The sequence below is a fragment of the Mobula birostris genome, chromosome 18, assembly GCF_030028105.1.
Source record: "Mobula birostris isolate sMobBir1 chromosome 18, sMobBir1.hap1, whole genome shotgun sequence".
Lineage (NCBI taxonomy): Eukaryota > Metazoa > Chordata > Chondrichthyes > Myliobatiformes > Myliobatidae > Mobula > Mobula birostris.
Window position 1 is genome coordinate 31,887,814 of NC_092387.1, and position 18,971 is coordinate 31,906,784.

General features: G+C 43.9%; 1 protein-coding gene across 6 annotated transcripts in view; it reads left to right on the top strand.

Annotated features, from left to right (window-relative positions):
• The window catches only part of LOC140212029 (sorbin and SH3 domain-containing protein 1), a 216,108-nt gene that overhangs the window by 17,718 nt on the left and 179,419 nt on the right, over positions 1-18,971 (top strand). For 2 of the 6 annotated variants that reach the window (XM_072282414.1, XM_072282430.1), the window contains exon 2: positions 9,437-9,578. The exons of 2 other annotated variants lie outside the window; for them this stretch is intronic. The gene's annotated coding sequence lies outside the window, so the exon portion shown is untranslated. Of the gene's footprint in view, positions 1-9,436; positions 9,579-17,901; positions 17,961-18,971 lie in introns of all 6 variants that reach the window. 2 more of the 6 variants (XM_072282415.1, XM_072282431.1) reach the window with 1 other exon arrangement.

The window sequence follows — 18,971 nt, forward strand, 5'->3', positions numbered from 1 at the left end:
TGACATCTCCTCGGTACCTATTTCCAAGCACCTTAAAGCTATTCCCCTTCGTGTTAGCCATTTCAGCCCTGAGAAAAAGCCTCTGGCTATCCACATGATCAATGCCTCTCATCATCTAATTCACTTCTATTAGGTCACCTCTCATCCTCCATCGCTCCAAGGAGAAAAGGCCAAGTATTCTCAACCTATTCTCATAAGGTACGCCCTCCAATCCAGGCAACCTCCTCTGCACTTTCTCTATATTTTCCACATTATGCTGTTTTCAGTCTTGGTGACCTCTGTCGGTATCTTCAAATTTCAAAGTAAATTTTATTATCAAAGTACATGTATGTCACCATATACAACCCTGAGATTCATTTTCTTGTGGGCATATTCAACAAATCTGTAGAATAGTAATTATAGCAAGATCAAAGAAAGATTAACCCGAGTGCAGGAGATGACAAACTGTGCAAATGCGAGTATAAATAAATATAAATAGCGATATATAAATAGAAATAACAAGATAAAGAGTCCAAAAGTGAGATCACTGGTTGTGGGAACATCTCAGTGGAGAAACAAGTGAGTGTAGATACAGGTTTCCCCGCCATCCGAAGGTAGAGCGTTCCTATGAAACGGTTCGTAAGCCGAAATGTCGTAAAGCAAAGAAGCAATTACCGTTAATTTATATGGGAAAAATTTGTGAGTGTTCGCAGACCCAAGAATAACCTACCAAATCATGCCAAATAACACATAAAACCTAAAATAACAGTAACATATAGTAAAAGCAGGAATAATCTGATGAATACACAGCCTATATAAAGTAGAAATACTTTTCCACAATCATTGCCGCACTGTTCTCTGTAGCGAAAATCTCACGCAAGCGCCGTTGGCAAAAACACGGCGCAATCGCTACCTAGTAACCTTTAAGCTATGAAGCTGCCAAATCATACCAAATAACACGTAAAAATACACAGCTGATATAAAGTAGAAATAATGTATGTACAGTGTAGTATCACTTACCGGAATCGGGAAGACAGCGCCAAGCACACTGATGATGGTGTGTTAGACTGAGTCGTCGGAGGTTGGGGTGGTGCAGTGGCCTCCACCCTCCAGGCAGTGACCTGATACTGATCCGCGAAGCATGCAGGGGTACAGTGGTAGCCGGGATGCACCCAGCACATCTTTAAAAAAAAAGCCGAAATAAACAAGCTAATTAATTAGGTGCTGCCCGGCACGTAAATGTCGGCCCAGATCAGAGGCAACGCAATCGGCAATCGCCTCTGATCTGGGCCGACATTTATGTGCCGGGCAGCACCTAATTAATTAGCTTGTTTATTTCTGCTCTTTTTCTTAAAGATGTGCTGGGTGCCTCCTGGCTACAGCTGCATTCTTCACGGATCGGTATCTGTCTGCAGCCCGGGGGTTGGGGTAGTGAGACATTGGGGTGTCGTCTGTTTCCATCAGGGCAGGCAGGTCATCTTCTCCTATGACTGCCTGCCTTGATGTCGAAGGTCGAGGTTCGTCATCAGCTGTGGCTGATGTGGAAGGCTTGCTTGACTGCTTAGCCTCGCGCATTTTTCTATCATACAGTTCTTTGTAAGCACTCAAACCATCTTGGAAATATGCCCTAAACTGACATATCCTTTCAAAATTAAAGTCATACTTTATCATTGCAGCGAAAATCTCACGCAGTTGCTTCACGTTCAGTTCCTGGACGACTTCACTTTCGGTCCGTTCGTTACTGCATTCACTTTCGATTGTTATCCTTTTCTCTTCCAGTTGCATCAGCTCTTCATCTATCAGTTCTTGGTCAGGGGATGCGAAAACCTCTTCAACATCATCTTCGTCAACTTCCACAAGCCAAACTCACTTTGTCCTTGCTTCATTCACCACGATCGAAACGCTTAATTATGTCTAGTTTTATGCTAAGTGTAACACCCTTACGAGCTCTTTTAGGCTTTTCCGATACCTTAGAACTCATCTTGCTAACGGCTGCTCACAGGCACGTGTTTAAGCACTGCCGGCGAGAATGCCATTCCGAATCCGGGGGAGAGTGGCTGCTCGGGGCACGCTCTGATTTTTTTTTCCGCAAGCTGCTTTTTTTCGTAACAGTGAAAACACCTTCTGTTAGCGAAAACTGGTAACTAATGTAGGTCTTTCGTAACAGTGAGGTTTCGTAAAGCAAATGTTTGAAAAGCTGGGGACACCTGTATCCCCTTGAGTTCAAGAGCCTGACGGTTGAGGGATAGTAACTGCTCTTCAACCTGGTGGTGCAAGTCCTGAGGCTCTTGCACCTTCTACCTGATGGCAGCAGCGAGAGAAGTGCATGAACTGGGTGATGAGGATCTCTGATAATGGATGCTACTTTCCTGTGACAATGTTTCATGTAGGTGTGCTTTACCCATGATGTACTGGGCCGAATCCACTACCTTTTGTAGGACAGCTCTCACTCTTACTGATCTCCACCGGTGTCTGAGATCTGTTTGTATTTATGTAATAAAGGGAGTGCATGGCAGAGCATTAATGCTGCTGCTTCACAGTTCTGGTGACCTGGGTTCGATGCTGCCTTGTTCAAATGATGTTTGCATATTCTCCCTGTGACTGTGACTGCATCCCTGAGGTGATCCAGTTCACCCTCCCCTCCCCCAGTAGTACAAAGCTGTGCTGGTTGGCAGGATAATTTGCTGCTATAGGATACCACTCGTGTGGTTGCCCAGTGGGTGTATCTGGGAACTGTTGAGAGGCATGTGAGAGAGGATGGTTGACAGTGATGTAGCTGAGAGAACGAGATTGCTCTTGCATCGGCTCAAAGGGCCAAATGGCCGCCTCCTGTATTATTAGAGAATGTGAGAATGAAGACACAGCTTGGTTCAATGTAACCTGTCTCGAGACGAATGCTGTTCTAAGTCTCTGTGGGAAATAGTTTGAAGAAAGTTGAAGATATTTTGCCCTTAATGATCATGAAGTTAGTGAGTGTTTCAGAAAACTAATGTTGCTACAGGCTGATCAAAGGACCCAGTTAAAGGATGTTGACATTTACATTTTCCATGGAGCTGTTGAGTTTTGCGGTGCATTAGCACTTTGAAGATGGTTCTGTATTATTCCCCTTCAGCTGCCCACCCCAGCCTGCAAGATTAAAGCAATCCAGACCCTGGAAAAGCTTGGATCATTCAGTCACAAAATGGTTAGGGATGATTTAGCACTTTGTGCCTGTGTTAGTTCTGGAAGAGTTGATTTGGTATTCGGTCTTTCCTGCAGCTCAGTACTGTAATTATTTTCTTTCCAAGTTCTTTAGCTGCCTCATGTCAGGACAGATGTGTGGAAGGGACCTGCACCTTGGTAGCTCACTCAGATGTCCTGTTTAAAAGCATCTGGGCTTGGACTAAGCCTGGTGTCTCAGGAGCAGGTTTCCCAACTGGCTGAACAGGCTTTGCTGTTTCCGCAGTCCTTTGTTCAGGTGGGGTAAAAAAAACAGTGGGATTTATGTCTGCATTTACATGTGTATGCAGCTCATTATAAATTCCTTTAGCACATTTATGATGGAAATTGGCATAAATTCAATGTAGTGTAGTTGCACCTCTTCCTGTGCTGATGGTGGAACACCTCCATGTCCACTGTCTAGCTCTGGGATGTTGCAGTGGGAGTCCTGCACTCCAATTAACTGAGTCTCAAGCTCCCCACAACAGATGCAATCACAGATAATTCCAAAATTAAGTGAAAGTGAGGACAGACTGACTGGTGTTTGTTTAACGCCAACATACTTAATGAGCTGTCGGCCACCACTTCTTGCTCACAGGCAACCTTTTGTAATTCTGGGGAAGTCCATTGGAACTCCTTTGGGTGATTTTATCGCTGCACAGCAAGAGGTCATTTGTCCCATTATACCCCTGTTGATTGTTCATCAGAGCAGCTCTAGAAATTCCATCTGTGTAGTTCATTTTGTTCAGATTCATAATGGCTGTGCCTTTTAATCCATACAGTAATACTTCCTGAAACAACCTTTGCATTGGTGTATTCTATTTTTTCTCTCTAGCTCTTGAGAATATTCTGCACTGTACAAATATTGTACAAGAGTGAATTGAATGTTTGGCGGGACCGAGTACTGCCCAGAACACAAACCTGCCCAGTCTATGCCTTTATTTGTTCACATTCAGCAACCCTGTTGAGTTCAGAGCCATGCTTGCAATTTTCCCATGCTTTGCACTTTGTGTCTGTGCCAATATTTGTCCAATTAGCAATTTAATTTCATAACAACCAGTTCTAGCTTTACTCTGGAATTGAGTGTGGTGCCTAAAGGGCATGAAAGTGTTTTATTTTTCCTGAAGTAGATTGTGAGCTTCCTGAGCATTCTGAACACTAGCTTCAGCAATGATTAATAGGAGAGGACAACAATTTTCATTAATCAGTTTGACCTCTGCATCATTCATGCCAACCCATGTGAATTCCTGTGTTTTTAACTCATAATTATTTTGATAGTTTTCTTCACATGACTTTGAGATGATGCACTGACTTGCCTGCTACTTGCATAGCATCTGTAGAGATCATTGTGTTTCCACTGAGGGAGGTAGGAGAAGGCACCTACTTGCAGGGCCTAAAGCAGGCCCAGCCTTTTTAACGTCATGAACCAATAACATTCAGCAAGAGTTCTGTGGACCCCAGGCTGGGAGACCCTGGCTTGGAGGATACTGTTTTCACCACTGTCAGAGGCAGCGGGAGGTTAACTTTCTGCCTGTGGAGTGTGCCATTTTCACACAGGTTCACCTGATTCTTTTTCAAATAAACAGCTTGACTTAAATCAATTGAGCCATTGTGCGTGTGGCTGCCTTGTGACACCTTTTACCTCCCGATTTTACAAATGCCAGTCATGTACTGAGTGAAGTCAAGGACACAGTCTTGTCGGCCACCCATTAGCATTACGGGGTGAAGGTTTCGCCTTTCCAGTTGCTTGGTTAGAAATTTTCACAAATTGATTGCTTTACCTGTTAGTTGGATTTTGCCTTTCATCACCTACTGTTGAAAGGAGTATGCTCCTTATTATCTTCAGCCGGTGAGACTGATGTTAATGTAGCCAGTGGAAAAATAAAATCAAAGTTATACAATGCAGAACCAGGCTATTTGACCTAACTAGTCCATCCCAATCCAGTTGCTCCCCCAAACCTTTTTCTATCTAAAATAATTTAAAATGTTGTGATTGAATGGGCCTCTGTAGCCCCTTCCTGATACTCACCACCTGTTGTGCAGGTCTCCTTGAAAACTTCCCCCTCTTACCTTAAATTGTGCACTCTAGTTTTAGACTCTTCTTGCTTGGACATAAGGCCGTGACCATTAACTGACTTGTGCTCCCCCGGATGACTTTATGAACCTCAGCCTCCTATGCACCGGGAAGGTAACCTGAATCCAGTCTCTCCCCATAGCTTAAGCCCTCCACTGCTGGATGTGATGGATATTAAAACTGGTAGATCTATTCCATCTGATAGAAACATAGAAAACCTACAGCACAGTACATGTACTTACTTTAGAAATTACCAAGCCTACCCATAGCCTTCTATTTTTCTAAGCTCCATGTACCTATCCAGGTGTCTCTTAAAACGGGGGTCCCCAACCTTTTTTGCACCGTGGACCAGTTTAATATTGACAATATTCATGTGGACCAGCCGAGCGGGGGGGGGGGGGGGCGGGGGGCGGCGGGGTTCAAGTTCAACAGAGCGTTTTCAGGGACTGAGGAAAGGTGCAGCTGAGTCACATCGTTTCCTATCTCCAAATCATATCGTTTCCTCACGGCCCGGTAGCACACGCTTTCGGTTGAGGACCACTGTCTTAAAAGACTCCCACTACCACTGCCAGCAGCCCATTCTATGCACTCACCATTCTCTGCATTAAAAAAAACTTACCCCTGACATCTCCTCTGTACCTATTTCCAAGCACCTTAAAGCTGTGCCTTCTCGTGTTAGACATTTCAGCCCCGGGAAAAAGCCTCTGACTGTCCACACGATCAATGCCTCTCCTCACCTTATACACGTCTATCAGGTCACCTCTCATCCTCTGTCGGTCCAAGGAGAAAAGGCTGAGTTCACTCAACCTATTCTCATAAGGCATGCGCCCCAATCTAGGCAACTTCCTTGTAAATCTCCTCTGCACCCTTTCTATGGTTTCCACATCCTTCCTGTAGTGAGGCGACCAGAACTGAGCACAGTCCTCCAAGTGGGGTCTGACTAGGGTCCTTTATAGCTGTTACATTATCTCTCAGCTCTTAAACTCAATCCCACGGTTGATGAAGGCCAGTGCACCGTATATACAGAGTCAACCTGCGCAGCAGCTTTAAGTGTCTTATGGACTCGGACCCCAAGATCCCTCTGATTCTCCACACTGCCAAGAGTCTTACCACTAATAGTATATTTGACCTACCAAAATGAACCACTTCACACTTATCTGGGTTAACTCCATCTGCCACTTCTCAGCCCAATTTTGCATCCTATCGATGTCCCGCTGTAACCTCTGACAGCCCTCCACACTATCCACAACACCCCCAACCTTTGCGTCATCAGCAAATTTACTAACCCATCCCTCCACTTCCTCACCCAGGTCATTTATATAAAAATCACGAAGGGTAAGGGTCCCAGAACAGATCCCTGAGGCACACCACTGGTGACCGACCTTCATGCAGGATATGACTCGTCTACAACTACTATTTGCCTTCTGTGGGCAAGCCAGTTCTGGATCCACAAAGCAAGGTCCCCTTGGATCCCATTCCTCCTTACTTTCTCAATAAGCCATGCATGGGGTACCTTATCAAATACCTTGCTGAGATCCATATGCACTACATCTACTGCTCTACCTTCATCAATGTGTTTAGTCACATCCTCAAAAAATTCAATCGGGCTCGTAAGGCGCGACCTGCCTTCGACAAAGCCATACTGACTATTCCTAATCATATTATTTATGCCTCTCCAAATGTTCATAAATCCTGCCTCTCAGGATCTTTTCCATCAACTTACCAACCATTGAATTAAGACTCACTGGTCTATAATTTCTTGGTCTATCTACTCCCTTTCTTGAATAAGGGAAAAACATTTGCAATCCTCCAGAACCTTCCACGTCCCCATTGATGATGCAAAGGTCATTGCCAGAGGCTCAGCAATCTCCTCCCTCGCCTCCCACAGTAGTCTGGGGTCCATCTCGTCTGGTCCCGGTGACTTATCCAACTTGATGCTTTCCAAAAGCTCCAGCACATCCTTTTTCTTAATGTCCATATGCTCAAGCTTTTCAATCCACTGTAAGTCATCCCTACAATTGCCATGATCCTTTTCCGTAGTGAATACTGAAACTAAGTATTCATTAAGTACCTCTGCTATCTCTTCCGTTCCATACACACTTTTTCACTGTCACACTTGATTGGTTCTATTCTCTCATGTCTTATTCTCTTGCTCTTCACATGCTTATAGAATGCCTTGGGGTTTTCCTTAATCCTGTTCGCCAAGGCCTTCTCATAGCTCCATCTGACTCTCCTAATTTCAGTCCTGAGCTCCTTCCTGCTGGCTTTGTAATCTTCTAGATCTCTTTCATTGCCTAGTTTTTTTAAACCTTCCATGAGCTTTTCTTTTTGTGACTGGATTTTCAACAGCCTTTATACACCACTTATAAATAGGGTTTAACTGATCTGATATTTCTATTCATGTCTTTTAATATTTGTGTTTGGATGGTCAGGCGGATGTCAGGCATATGCAGAGGAATGGACACTAACTCTTTCTGCTCCTCCCACTTGGAAGGCTGAGGGTCTGTGAGAGGAAAAAATATTGGAACTAATGATGGGAGAGGTTAACCATAACGGATCTTTCCCTAGAGCAAATGAGAGGTTGATAAAAGAAGTTGATAAAATCATGAGGGATGGATGGTTATAGTTGTTTACCCAGGGCTGGGGAGTCCAAAATAGAGAACACAGACACAAGACAAGGGGTGGTGGGGAGATTTAAGAGACCTAAACATTAACTTCTTTACATGAAGGAGTTATCATCAGGGACAAAGCCCTCCCCACCATGGAGCCCATCTACATGGAGCACTGTCACAGGAAAGCAGCATCGATCATCAGGGACGCCCCACCACCCAGGTCATGATCCCTTCTCACTGCTGCCATCAGGAAAAAGAGCCTCAGGACTCCCACCACAAGGTTCAGGAACAATTATTACCTCTCAACTATCAAGCTCTTGAACCAAAGGGGATAACTTCACTCATCTTCACTTGCCCCACCACTAAAACTGTTCCCACAACCTATGGACTCACTCCTCATGTTCTTGATATTTATTATTTATTTATTATTATTATTTCATCCTTTTTGTATTTGCACAGTTTGTCATCTTTGCACATTGGTTGTTTGCTCTGCTGGTGCAATGTCTCATTGATTCTATTATGGTTATTCGATTTATTGGGTATTCCTGCAAAAATTGAGTCTCAGGGTTGTATATGGTGACATACACTATGTACTTTGATAATAAAATTGACTTTGAACAAAGGGAAGCAAGTACATGGAATGAGCCGCTGGGGAAATCATTGACGCGGACACAATTGCAGCATTTGAGGCATGGGCTTGTTGGGCTGAAGGGCTTTATATATGCTGTATTACTCTATAACTATGTGGTTACTTCATGCTAAACATTTTTAGGATTGCAAATCTGGTGCAGTGGATGGAGGTGAGGTGCTGGGCATGACGATGAGGACATACGTACTAGAGAGTGAGGGACAGTTCCTGCACTGAGTTGTTTAAAATGTCCTTCTGTGCTGGGAGCTGCCTCAGTAGTAGAGAACAGAGTCAGGTTTATTATCACTCTTTTAGCTGGCATGAAATTTGTTGTTTTGTGGCAGCAGCACAGTGGAAAGACACAAAATCACTATAAATCACAAAATAACTAGTGCAAAATAAAAAAAACCAAAAGAATAACAAAGTAGTGTTGATGGACCATTTAGAGATCAGAATCAGGTTTATTATCAACGACAGAAGTCATGAATTTTTTTTGTTTTTGTGGAAGCACTGCAGTGCAAGACATAAAAAAATTCTTGCTATCAGTTACAACTGAAAATAAAATAAATCGTGCAAAAAAAGAGAGAGAGAATGAGTTGGTGTTCATGAGGTCGTGGGCCATTCAGAATTCGGATGGTGGATGAACAGCTTCTGTCTGTACATCCTCGGATGCTGTATTTGCTGGGTGCTACATTAATTTGGTCCAATTCTCAGCTGTTTTGAGATTACCTGGAGTGCTGTTCATTTTGTATCTTTTACAAATAAATCCTGGTGACCCTGTAGGAAGTTTAATCCCGAGGTCTTGGTGTTTTTCTCATAACCTAGAGTCTCAAAGCACTGAAAGGGGCCCTACAGCCTAGATGTATAGCAACCATCAACCACCCAATTACACTAATCCCATTTCATTCTCCTCTCATTTTCTTCAACTCCCCAAACCCTCTCCAGCTTCTACCACTCACTCCAACACACAGCGGCCAGTTAACCTGCCAACCTGCACATCCCAGGGATGTGGGAAGGATCTGGATCACATGAAGGATATCGTGTGGTCACGTGGAGACGTGTAAAGACCACATAGACACCACTGAAGGTCAGGAGCACTAGCAAATTTCTGCAAAGTGACTGTGGAGAATATTCTGACTGGTTGCATCACCATTTGGTGTGGAGGCTCCAGTTTCACAGGATGGGGAAAAAGCTGCAGAGGGCTGTACACTCGGCCAGTTTCATCATGGGTGCTGACCTCCCCACCATCGAGGACAACTTCAAAAGGCGATGTCTCAAGAAGGGTGGCATCCATTTTGAAGGACCATCACCATTCACGATATGCCCTCCTCTCATTACTACCATCAGTGTGGAGGTAGAAAGACACACTCAATGTCCTAGGACCAGATTTAACCCTCCACCGTCAGGCTTGTGAATGGTCCATGAATGTGACCTCAATATTTTGCTCTCTTTTTGAACTATTTATTTATCTTTTAAATATCATTGTAACTTACAGCAATTTTTAAAATATGTTACACTGTACTGTGCCACAAACCAGCAAATTTAATGTATTATGTGTGTGATAATAAACCTGCTTTGGAGTTCCTGGAGCTTGAGGTGGTGGCCAGCTGTGCCAGCCTATTGTCCCGAACTGATGATGCAGAATGACCGGGTCCAGTACTAACACTGCTCATCTCCACACCGTCACATAAAAGACCACCCTCTAAACTTTCCGGATGCTGAAGCAGGGTTTGGGCTGAGCTTGGCTTGGAGCCATATTGTGTCTGCTTTCAGTTAGTGAACAGTGGCTGGGTGGTTGAGGAGGTGAGAGTTTGGAGTTATCTTACACAGAGCAAGGGCAGCCTGTGTGTTGTCAGGCTTCCTAATGAGAGGGACAACTTTCTCACCATGTAAGATATTGATCTTGTGGCTAAACAAATTTGGCTGGGCCCAGCTCAGCCAGTTGGCACTTTGCACCTTGCTGTTTACAAACTGAGAGTGTAGCTGCAACTGTTGAGGTTATAATAAGATTGAGATTTATTTAGAGCTTGTTTTCTGACCGATGGGGACACAGATGCCCAGAATTTGCTAATTGAGGGGACATCTTGTGAGGCGCTTAGTTGGTTTGACTTTATCCATCCATCACACTCCATCAGACTTGATCCATCCATCAGAGACTTTGTGAATGAGGGGAGCAGTCATTTATTTCTGTTACTGAACCTATAGGCTCTGTCCTTCGATGTGACGTGAAGGACAGAGAAAGGAACAGAACAGCGACTGAGGCAGGGCATACTGGTGCCTGTAATGAAGGGTAAAGGGGGTGGACAGCTACAATGAGAAGAGCAGAGAAAGCACAAACACAAGGAAAATCTGCAGATGCTGGAAATCCAAGGCAAAACACCCAAAATGCTCGAGGAACTCAGCAGGCCAGGCAGCATCTATGGAAAGGAGTTAAACAGTCGATGTTTCAGGCTGAGACCCTTCATCAGGACCGGAGAGAAAAGATGAGTCAGGTGAAGAAGATGGAGGGGGGTGGGGAGGAATAAGTACAAGGTGGTAGGTGATAGGTGAAACTGGGAGAGGGGGAGGGGTGAAGAATAGAGCTGGGAAGTTGATTGGTGAAAGAGATAAAGGGCTGGAGAAGGAACCATGGAAAAAAGGGACGGGGGAGGTGTGCCCGAGGGAGGTGATGGGCAGGTAAGGAGATAAGGTGAGAGAGGGAAACGGGAATGACGAAGGGGGGGGGGGTGAGCCACACCTGCCCCTACACCACCTCCCTCCCTACCATTCAGGGCCCCAAACGGTCCTTTCAGGTGAGGTGACACTTCACCTGTGAGTCTGTTGGGGTCATCTGATGTATCTGGTGCTCCCGGTGTAGCCTCCTGTATATTGGTGAGGCTGGTAGAATGGGATACAGCTTCAACGAGCACCTACGCTCTATCTGCAAGGAAAAGCAAATCTCCCAGTGGCCATCTATTTAATTTCTACTTTCCATTCCCATTCCGATATCAGTCCATGGCCTTCTCTATTGCCGCGATGTGGCCACACTCAGGCTGGAGGAGCAACACCTGATATTTCATCTGGGTAGCCTCCAATCTGATGGCACGACATCAATTTCTCAAACTTACGATAATTGGCCGCCCCCCTCTCCCTTAAGATTTCAGGTCTCCTCTTGGTTCCTCAAACCTCAGGGTCCCAGAGATGAGTAAGCACATCATTCTGATGCCAAGAGCTTGTAAACCATATTCCAACTGCAGATCCATGGAAAGGGTTTGAAGATTCAGCTTGAAGAATTCAAGCCCTGTGCAAATAAAATGAGTACTTAATTTTTCAATAATTTCCAACAGTTGCCTTTGTTATAAATGGCATTTTTAACACACAACAGAAGTGCTTAAACCCATGAAAACTCTCAAGTTTGTAGTCAACCCCCTAACAAAAGAACATGGGGAGTGGCAGCTTGATTTGGGAAGTAGCAGCAGCTGTGGCTGATCTGAGCTCAGTGCAAGGGACACGTTAATATACGTTAATGACATGGGAACAGGGCATAATTCCAAAATCTGCAGTTGGTACATGATATGAAGCTTCGGCAAACTGGGTGAAGTGTTGTTAAGTTATAAGGTGAGCGGGGAGACAGCAGCTGAAGCCTGTGCAGAGTTGATTTTTTTTTGGTTGAAGGCATGAGTTGTAACGGACTGAAAGGAGTGCAGAGTGGGTAGACTCTTGTGCCAAACAGTGTTTTGGAGCACAAAAGCTCGGAAGGTATACAAACATACGGAGAAAAGTAATCAATCCCAGTTTCATTATTGTATCCAATCCTGGATACACACATGAGGAGGCAAACGAAGGCTTTGTAAGAGTGGAGGAAGATTTTACTAGTTCCAGAGTTGACAAATACAGAATTTTTTAAAAACTGCAGATATTGGAAATTTAAAATAAAAAACAGAAAACGGTGGAAATATTTAAGTCAGGCCACGTCTGGAGAGTGGACAAACCTGCCTAATTTGGAGGGAGGTTTGGGTGACCAAAGTTCAAAGGTGGGGAGTGGACTGGAGGGGTTAAACCAGGGTGATCTCAATGATGAGCTGTTATCTGGTCAGTGAGTGAATGGGAGGAGTCGGAGAGTGAGTTCATAAGCAAAAAAAAATACAAGTTGTAAAATGCAGAGCAGGAGAGAACATGATTGGCAGGTCATAGTGGGCTTGTGTTCTATTTTCAAAAAAAGGAGGAAGAAAGCAAACAAGCCAATATCACAGATGGATGACTGATACAGATTAAAAAATCAAGTTACCTGAAATTGTAGGATTTAGTTTTCAAGTCCAGAAGGCTGGGGCATGCCCAGACAGAAGATCAGATGCTGTTCCTTAGGCTTGGCTAGGCTTCACCATGATAGTGCAGGAGGCCACAGACTGATAGGTGGGAGTGGGATGGGGAAATAAAGTGGCAGGTCCTGGGAATTCTGGGTCTCCCTATCTGTGCTTGGATCCTACAGTGTATAGGAAAAAACATTGTAAACACTGAATGCAGTACCCTAGTGGAAAAAGTGATGATTTTACTTGCAAGGATACTGTGCATAAACTGTGGTTAAAACAGGCTGTGTTTAAAAATACCAAGGACGCAGATTAAGTTTTATTTGCTGTTTCCAGCACTGTTTGCAGTTCACTGAGGTCCCTGATAACCCATTGCCTTCATCATTCTGTTGTCAACTCAGTTAACAGCGAAATTCTTTGACTTAAAATATGATGGATGAGGTATAACCAACAGGGTATATCACAAGAAGCCCTTGAAATCGTTAATTATGGGCTTTTCTATCCCCACTGTTAGAAAACGAGGGCATGTTATTTTTTTCAGCAACCAGAATGCACGGAATGCAGAGATGTAGGAGGAATTTCTTTTTTCCTCTTTTGTTGAAATGCAGAATTCCTTGTCTTGTACGGATTCAGCAGGAAGTTTGAGGGACATCACAGGGATATTGGAAAAGAGGGGACAGGGGCAAGCAAGATTGTTGTGTATGGATGCTGAGAGGAGATGAGGGGTCACCTCTGCCTATGCTGTGTCTTTCTATAGTTCTAACAGGGACAGAATCAACACCATCTCCTGCTGTGGTCTGCTCCCCTGCTCCCTCTGCTGCTAACCAGCTCCATGTGTCAAACAACACTTCAAACTGAGAACACAGTTTTATCAAATATCTACACAGAATGAACGATGACAGTACTCTAAGGCTGCCAAACAGATCTAGATGCTCCTGGGATTCTGCTACTGGTCAGTCCAAAAGCTTCACCATGCGTGGTGCCTCATGTACCATGGACGTTCCCTATTATTAGCATTGCTCCCTCCTAGCTGCCTCTCTTTTTTTCTCATTTATGGGACAAGAAGTTAATTTGTGGGCTCAGGATAATGTTGAGCTTTTGTGGTCTCATCAGTGCAAGTCAACTTACTGTTACTGACTACATTCCCCAAGAAGGAAACCAGTTTCCTCCCTGTGATACTCAGTGCATCACCAGGAAGGCGTTACAGCAGCCAATTTGCATAGAACGGGATCCCACGTACAGCAAATGTTTCTTATAGGCGGAACAGAATGCTGTGATTGTGGGTGGGTTCTCTACACTGTCCCATGGCTTCACTGATGCTATCTCCTTGCATTTACTTTCACAGGTTCTCTGAAGTAACTGGACACTTGCCAAACAAAAAATGTAATATCTTACATTTGCGGTGAATAAACTAGATACTGTATAACATCACAAGGTCAGCTTCAGTATGGGCAGAAATTTAAATTGTGTTGACTTTCCAGGGCATGTTAACCATGGACGTGATAAACAGCAATATATTGGCATACTGTATTTCTTGATGTTACCAGATGAGTATTGGAGGACTCCCCCGCACAGAACTACTGTAATACCACGAAAGTTACACCACTACTCACCCGAGAAAGTGTCTGAATGCATCTTGATGCTTGTAAGGCTGGAGATTGGGCATGAATTGGTTTGTGAGCATGAAGAATTGGAAACAAAAATAAGACCATTCAGTTTGTGATTGAGAGGGACTGGGCAGCCAGTGTGGGCATTTGTAGAACTCGATGAGTTGGCGAGCAGGGGCAAGCCCGGGCCGCCTGTGGACACAACTCAGTGCATCACAGAAACCAGCCTCCCCCTCCGTGGGCTGTGTCTATACAATTTACTGCCTCAGTAAAATCAAAAGACCCTACGGTACCGTGGACATTCTGTCTTCCATCAGGCATAAGATAAAGCCTGAAAGGATATACCACCGGGCTCCATCCTGCTGTTAAGACCATTGACTAAACCCTAGTGTAATAAAACGTACTCTTGACTTCACAGTCCACCTCATTGTGGCCTTGTGACTTATCATGTACCTACATTGCACTTTCTCTGTAATGTGACACTGCATTCTGCACTCTGCTATTGTTTTACCTTAAACTACCTCAATATACGGTGTCACGAGGAAATCTGCAGATGCTGGAATTTCAAGCAACACACATAAAAAATGCTGGTGAACGCAGCAGACCAGGCAACATCTATAGGAAGAGATACAGTCGATGTTTTGGGCTGAGACCCTTCGTCAGGAGTAACTGAAAGAAGAGATAGTAAGAGATTTGTAAGTGGGAGGGGGAGATCTGAAATGATAGGAGGAGACAGGAGGGGGAGGGATGGAGCTAAGAGCTGGAAAATTGATTGGCAAAAGGGATATGAGAGGATCCCGTCCCATGATCCTCTCATATTCCTTTTGCCAATCAACTTTCCAGCTCTTAGCTCCATCCCTCCCCGTCCCACTTCCAAATCTCTTAGTATCTTTTCTTTCAGTTAGACCTGACGAAGGGTCTCGGCCTGAAACGTCTACCTCCTCCCATAGGTGCTGCCTGGCCTGCTGCGTTCACCAGCAATTTTTATATTTCAATATACGGTGTAATGATCTGATCTGTAGAGAAATCAAGCTTCTCACTGTACCAAGATAGTGGAGGATGAGGATACTCAAATACGAAAAAGTGTTGTCACAGATGTGATGATGAGCTGACAGTATGTTGGTAGATGATCCTGTGACTTTATTTCACATGATCAGGGGAGTGTTGGTGTCCAGATGAACAGGAGGAAAATAGATTTGCTGCATGCACAGTTTACCTTCATTAGTGAATTATTTTACAAATAACATCACAAAGTATTTGTTTTCCTTGTGTAGTTTCACTTGCTCTCAATGACTGCTGCTCGCACCTCAGATATATGCACGCATACTTCCAGACTTACCACGGAACTCAATAGTTAGTCAGTGCCCTGAATACTGAGTTACGTAACCAAACCAGAGCAGCTGTGGTCTATGTGTAGCGTGCTCTGGATGGAATTTGATGTAGTACTTAGAGAGGATGTCCTAGAGGGATTGCCATGTGGTTAGAACTTCCAAATAGTAGAAAGGTGGTCATATTGCTGGAGTTTCACAAAGGCCTCCTTATAGTCATAGGGAATTAAAGGAAAAGATATGTAAGCAAATCGCAGAACCGTACAGGAGGAGTAGGGCTACAGTAGAGGGGGATTTTAAACTTTCCAAATATTGAATGGGATTGCCTAGTGCAAGGGGCTTAGCTGGGGTAGAATTTGTTAAGTGGGTCCAATTAAGCTTTTGAGACAATCTGTAAAAATTCTTACCAATGGGGCAGGACTTGACTTTTGTCTTTGGAAGGTTGAGGAAGTGTCAGTGGATAACACTTCAGGAACAGTAAGCTTAATTAAGTTACGGAAAGTGATAAAGTTGGCTTTAAAATGGGGGAAGGCTGATTCAATAGCTTAAAGTAGATTGGGAATTGGAATTGGTTTATTATTGTCACCTGTACTAAGATGCAGTGCAAAGCTTGTCTTGCATACTGTTCATACACATCAAATCATTACACAGTGTATTGAGGTAGAACAATGAAGAACGAAGTGTAACAGCCACAGAGAAAGTGTAGTGTAGGTAAGTGTAAGATCATAATGATGAAGGTTGTGAGGTTAAGAATCTATCTTACTGATCTAGTGAATCATTTAATTTTTGTATAAGATGCTGTACTTAATTCTGGTGGTACATAATTTCAGGCTTTTGTATCTTCTGCCTAGAAGGAAGAAAATGAAACTAAACCCCTGAGAGGTGGGTGGGTTCTTTGACACTTATTGAAAAGGCTCAGCAGAGGTTGTATTTCCTACGTCAACTCAGGAAGTAGAACCTGCCTCAGGAGCTGCTGATTCAATTCTATTCAGGAATAATCCAGTCTGTTCTCTGTTCGTCCATCACTGTCTGGTTTGGATCAGCTACCAAACAAGACAAGAATAGACTCCAAAGAAGCGTCAGGGCTGCAGAAAGGACTATTGGTGTGAAGCTGCCCTCGATCCAGAACTTATATGCATCTAGAGTCAGGAAGCGAGCAAGCGGCATCACTGTAGACCCATCACACCCTGGACATCACCTGTTCCAACTCCTTCCTTCTGGTAGGCGCTTTAGATCACTGTATGCCAGGACAAATAGGTACAAGAACAGTTTCTTTCCGTATGCCATCAGTCTTATGAACACTTGAATTTTAGTCTATTATAAACCAAGTCCACCTGTACATACACAGGTATACCTCATTGTATATAGTTCACGATTATTTGCACTATTGTTTGCTTTTTGATTCTGTACAGCGAGAGCTCAGGGAAACTGGCATCGAATTCCCTGTATGTGTCCACAGACTTGGCGATAATAAAGGATTCTGATTCTGATGCCAGCTGCTTTACTGAGGTAGTGAAGTCTATTGGGGAAGGCTGATTTTTGTGATGTGCTGAGCTGTGACCACAACGGTTTCTTGCAGTTGCGTGCAGAGCATTTGCCATACAAAGCGTTATGTATCCGGATAGAATGTTTCTGTGGTGCGTTAATAAATATTGGTGAGAATTGTTGGGGGCATGCCAAATTTTTTATAGCTCCTGAGGAAGTAGAGATGTTGGTAAGCTTTTTGGCCTTAGCATTTATGTGTTTGGAGCAGGACAGACTATTGGTGATATTCACTCCTAGGAACCATAACCCTCCATATCCCTCCCATCTATGTATTTATCCAAACATCTCTTAAATGTTGAAATTGAACACTCATCCTCCACCTTCATTCCACACTCTCACCACCCTCCGAGTGAAGAAGTTCACCCTCGTGCTCCCCTTAAATATTTCACCTGTGACCTCTAGTTCTAATCTCACCCAACCTAAGTGGGGAAAGTCTGCTTGGATTTACCCTGTCAATAGGGTAAACATTGCCTATCGTTAGTGGTTGTCTTCCATTGATCAGAAAGTTAAAGATCCAGTTGTATGCTGAGGCACTAACTTCCAGTGTCGAGAGATTGGTGATGAGTTTAGTTAGAATTATGGTATTGAAGTTGGAGCTGTAGTCAGTGAACGACAGCTTGACATAGGTTTTTTTTACTTTCCAGATGCTTCAACGATGAGTGTGGGTCACGGAGATGGTGTATACTGAACATGTGTTTTGGTGGTAGGTGAATTGCAATAGGTCAATGTTGTCTGCAAGGCTTGAGTTAATGTGTGCCATGACCAGCCTGTCAAAGTACATCATGGTGGTTAATGTTAGAGCACTGGGCAGTAGTTGTTAAGGTAGGTTACCTTGTTTCCTAAAGTAGGTGGGAACCACACATTGAAGCAGGGGAGGTTAAGAATGTCTGTAAATATCTTTACCAGCTGGTCATGCACTTGGAGCAAAACAACATCTTACAAGTGGAAGTCTATCAAAAGAAACTTACAAGGAGTCTAGGGCGAGCATGTTCTGGTAAGGGTAAAAGGCAAAGACTAGGAAATCTTCGAAGACAAAGGATGTTGATGGCTTGATCAGGAAATGAAGCATCTGGCAGGCATATGCAGCTGGGCTTGAGGGAATCTCTTGAGGAATGTAGGGTGTATAGAGAGAAAATAGGAAGGCAAAAAGGGATAATGAATATAAGACCATAAGACACAGGAGCAGAATTAGGCCATTTGGCCCATCAAGTCTGCTCCACCGTTCAATCATGGCTGATCCTTTTTTTTTCTCTCCTCCTCAACCCCATTTCCCAGCCTTCACCCCATAACCTTTGATGCCATGTCCAATCAAGAACCTATCAATCTCTGCCTTAAATACACCCAACAACCTGACATCCACAACTGCACGTGGCAACAAATTCCACAAATTCACCACCGTCTGGTGAAAGAAATTTCTCTGTATCTCTGTTTTGAATGGACACCCCTCTATCCTGAGGCTGTGCTCTCTTGTCCTAGACTCCCCCACCATGGGAAACATCCTTTCTACCTCTACTCTGTCTAGGTTTTTCAACATTCAAAAAGTTTCAATGAGATCTCCCCCTCATCCTCCTAAATTCCAGTGAGTTTAGAAGTTGTTAGGAATCCAGAGCCGTCAAACATTCTTTGTATGATAACCCTTTCATTCCTGGAATCATCCTTGTAAAACTCCTCTGGACCCTATCCAATGCCAGCACATCTCTTCTAAGATAAGGAG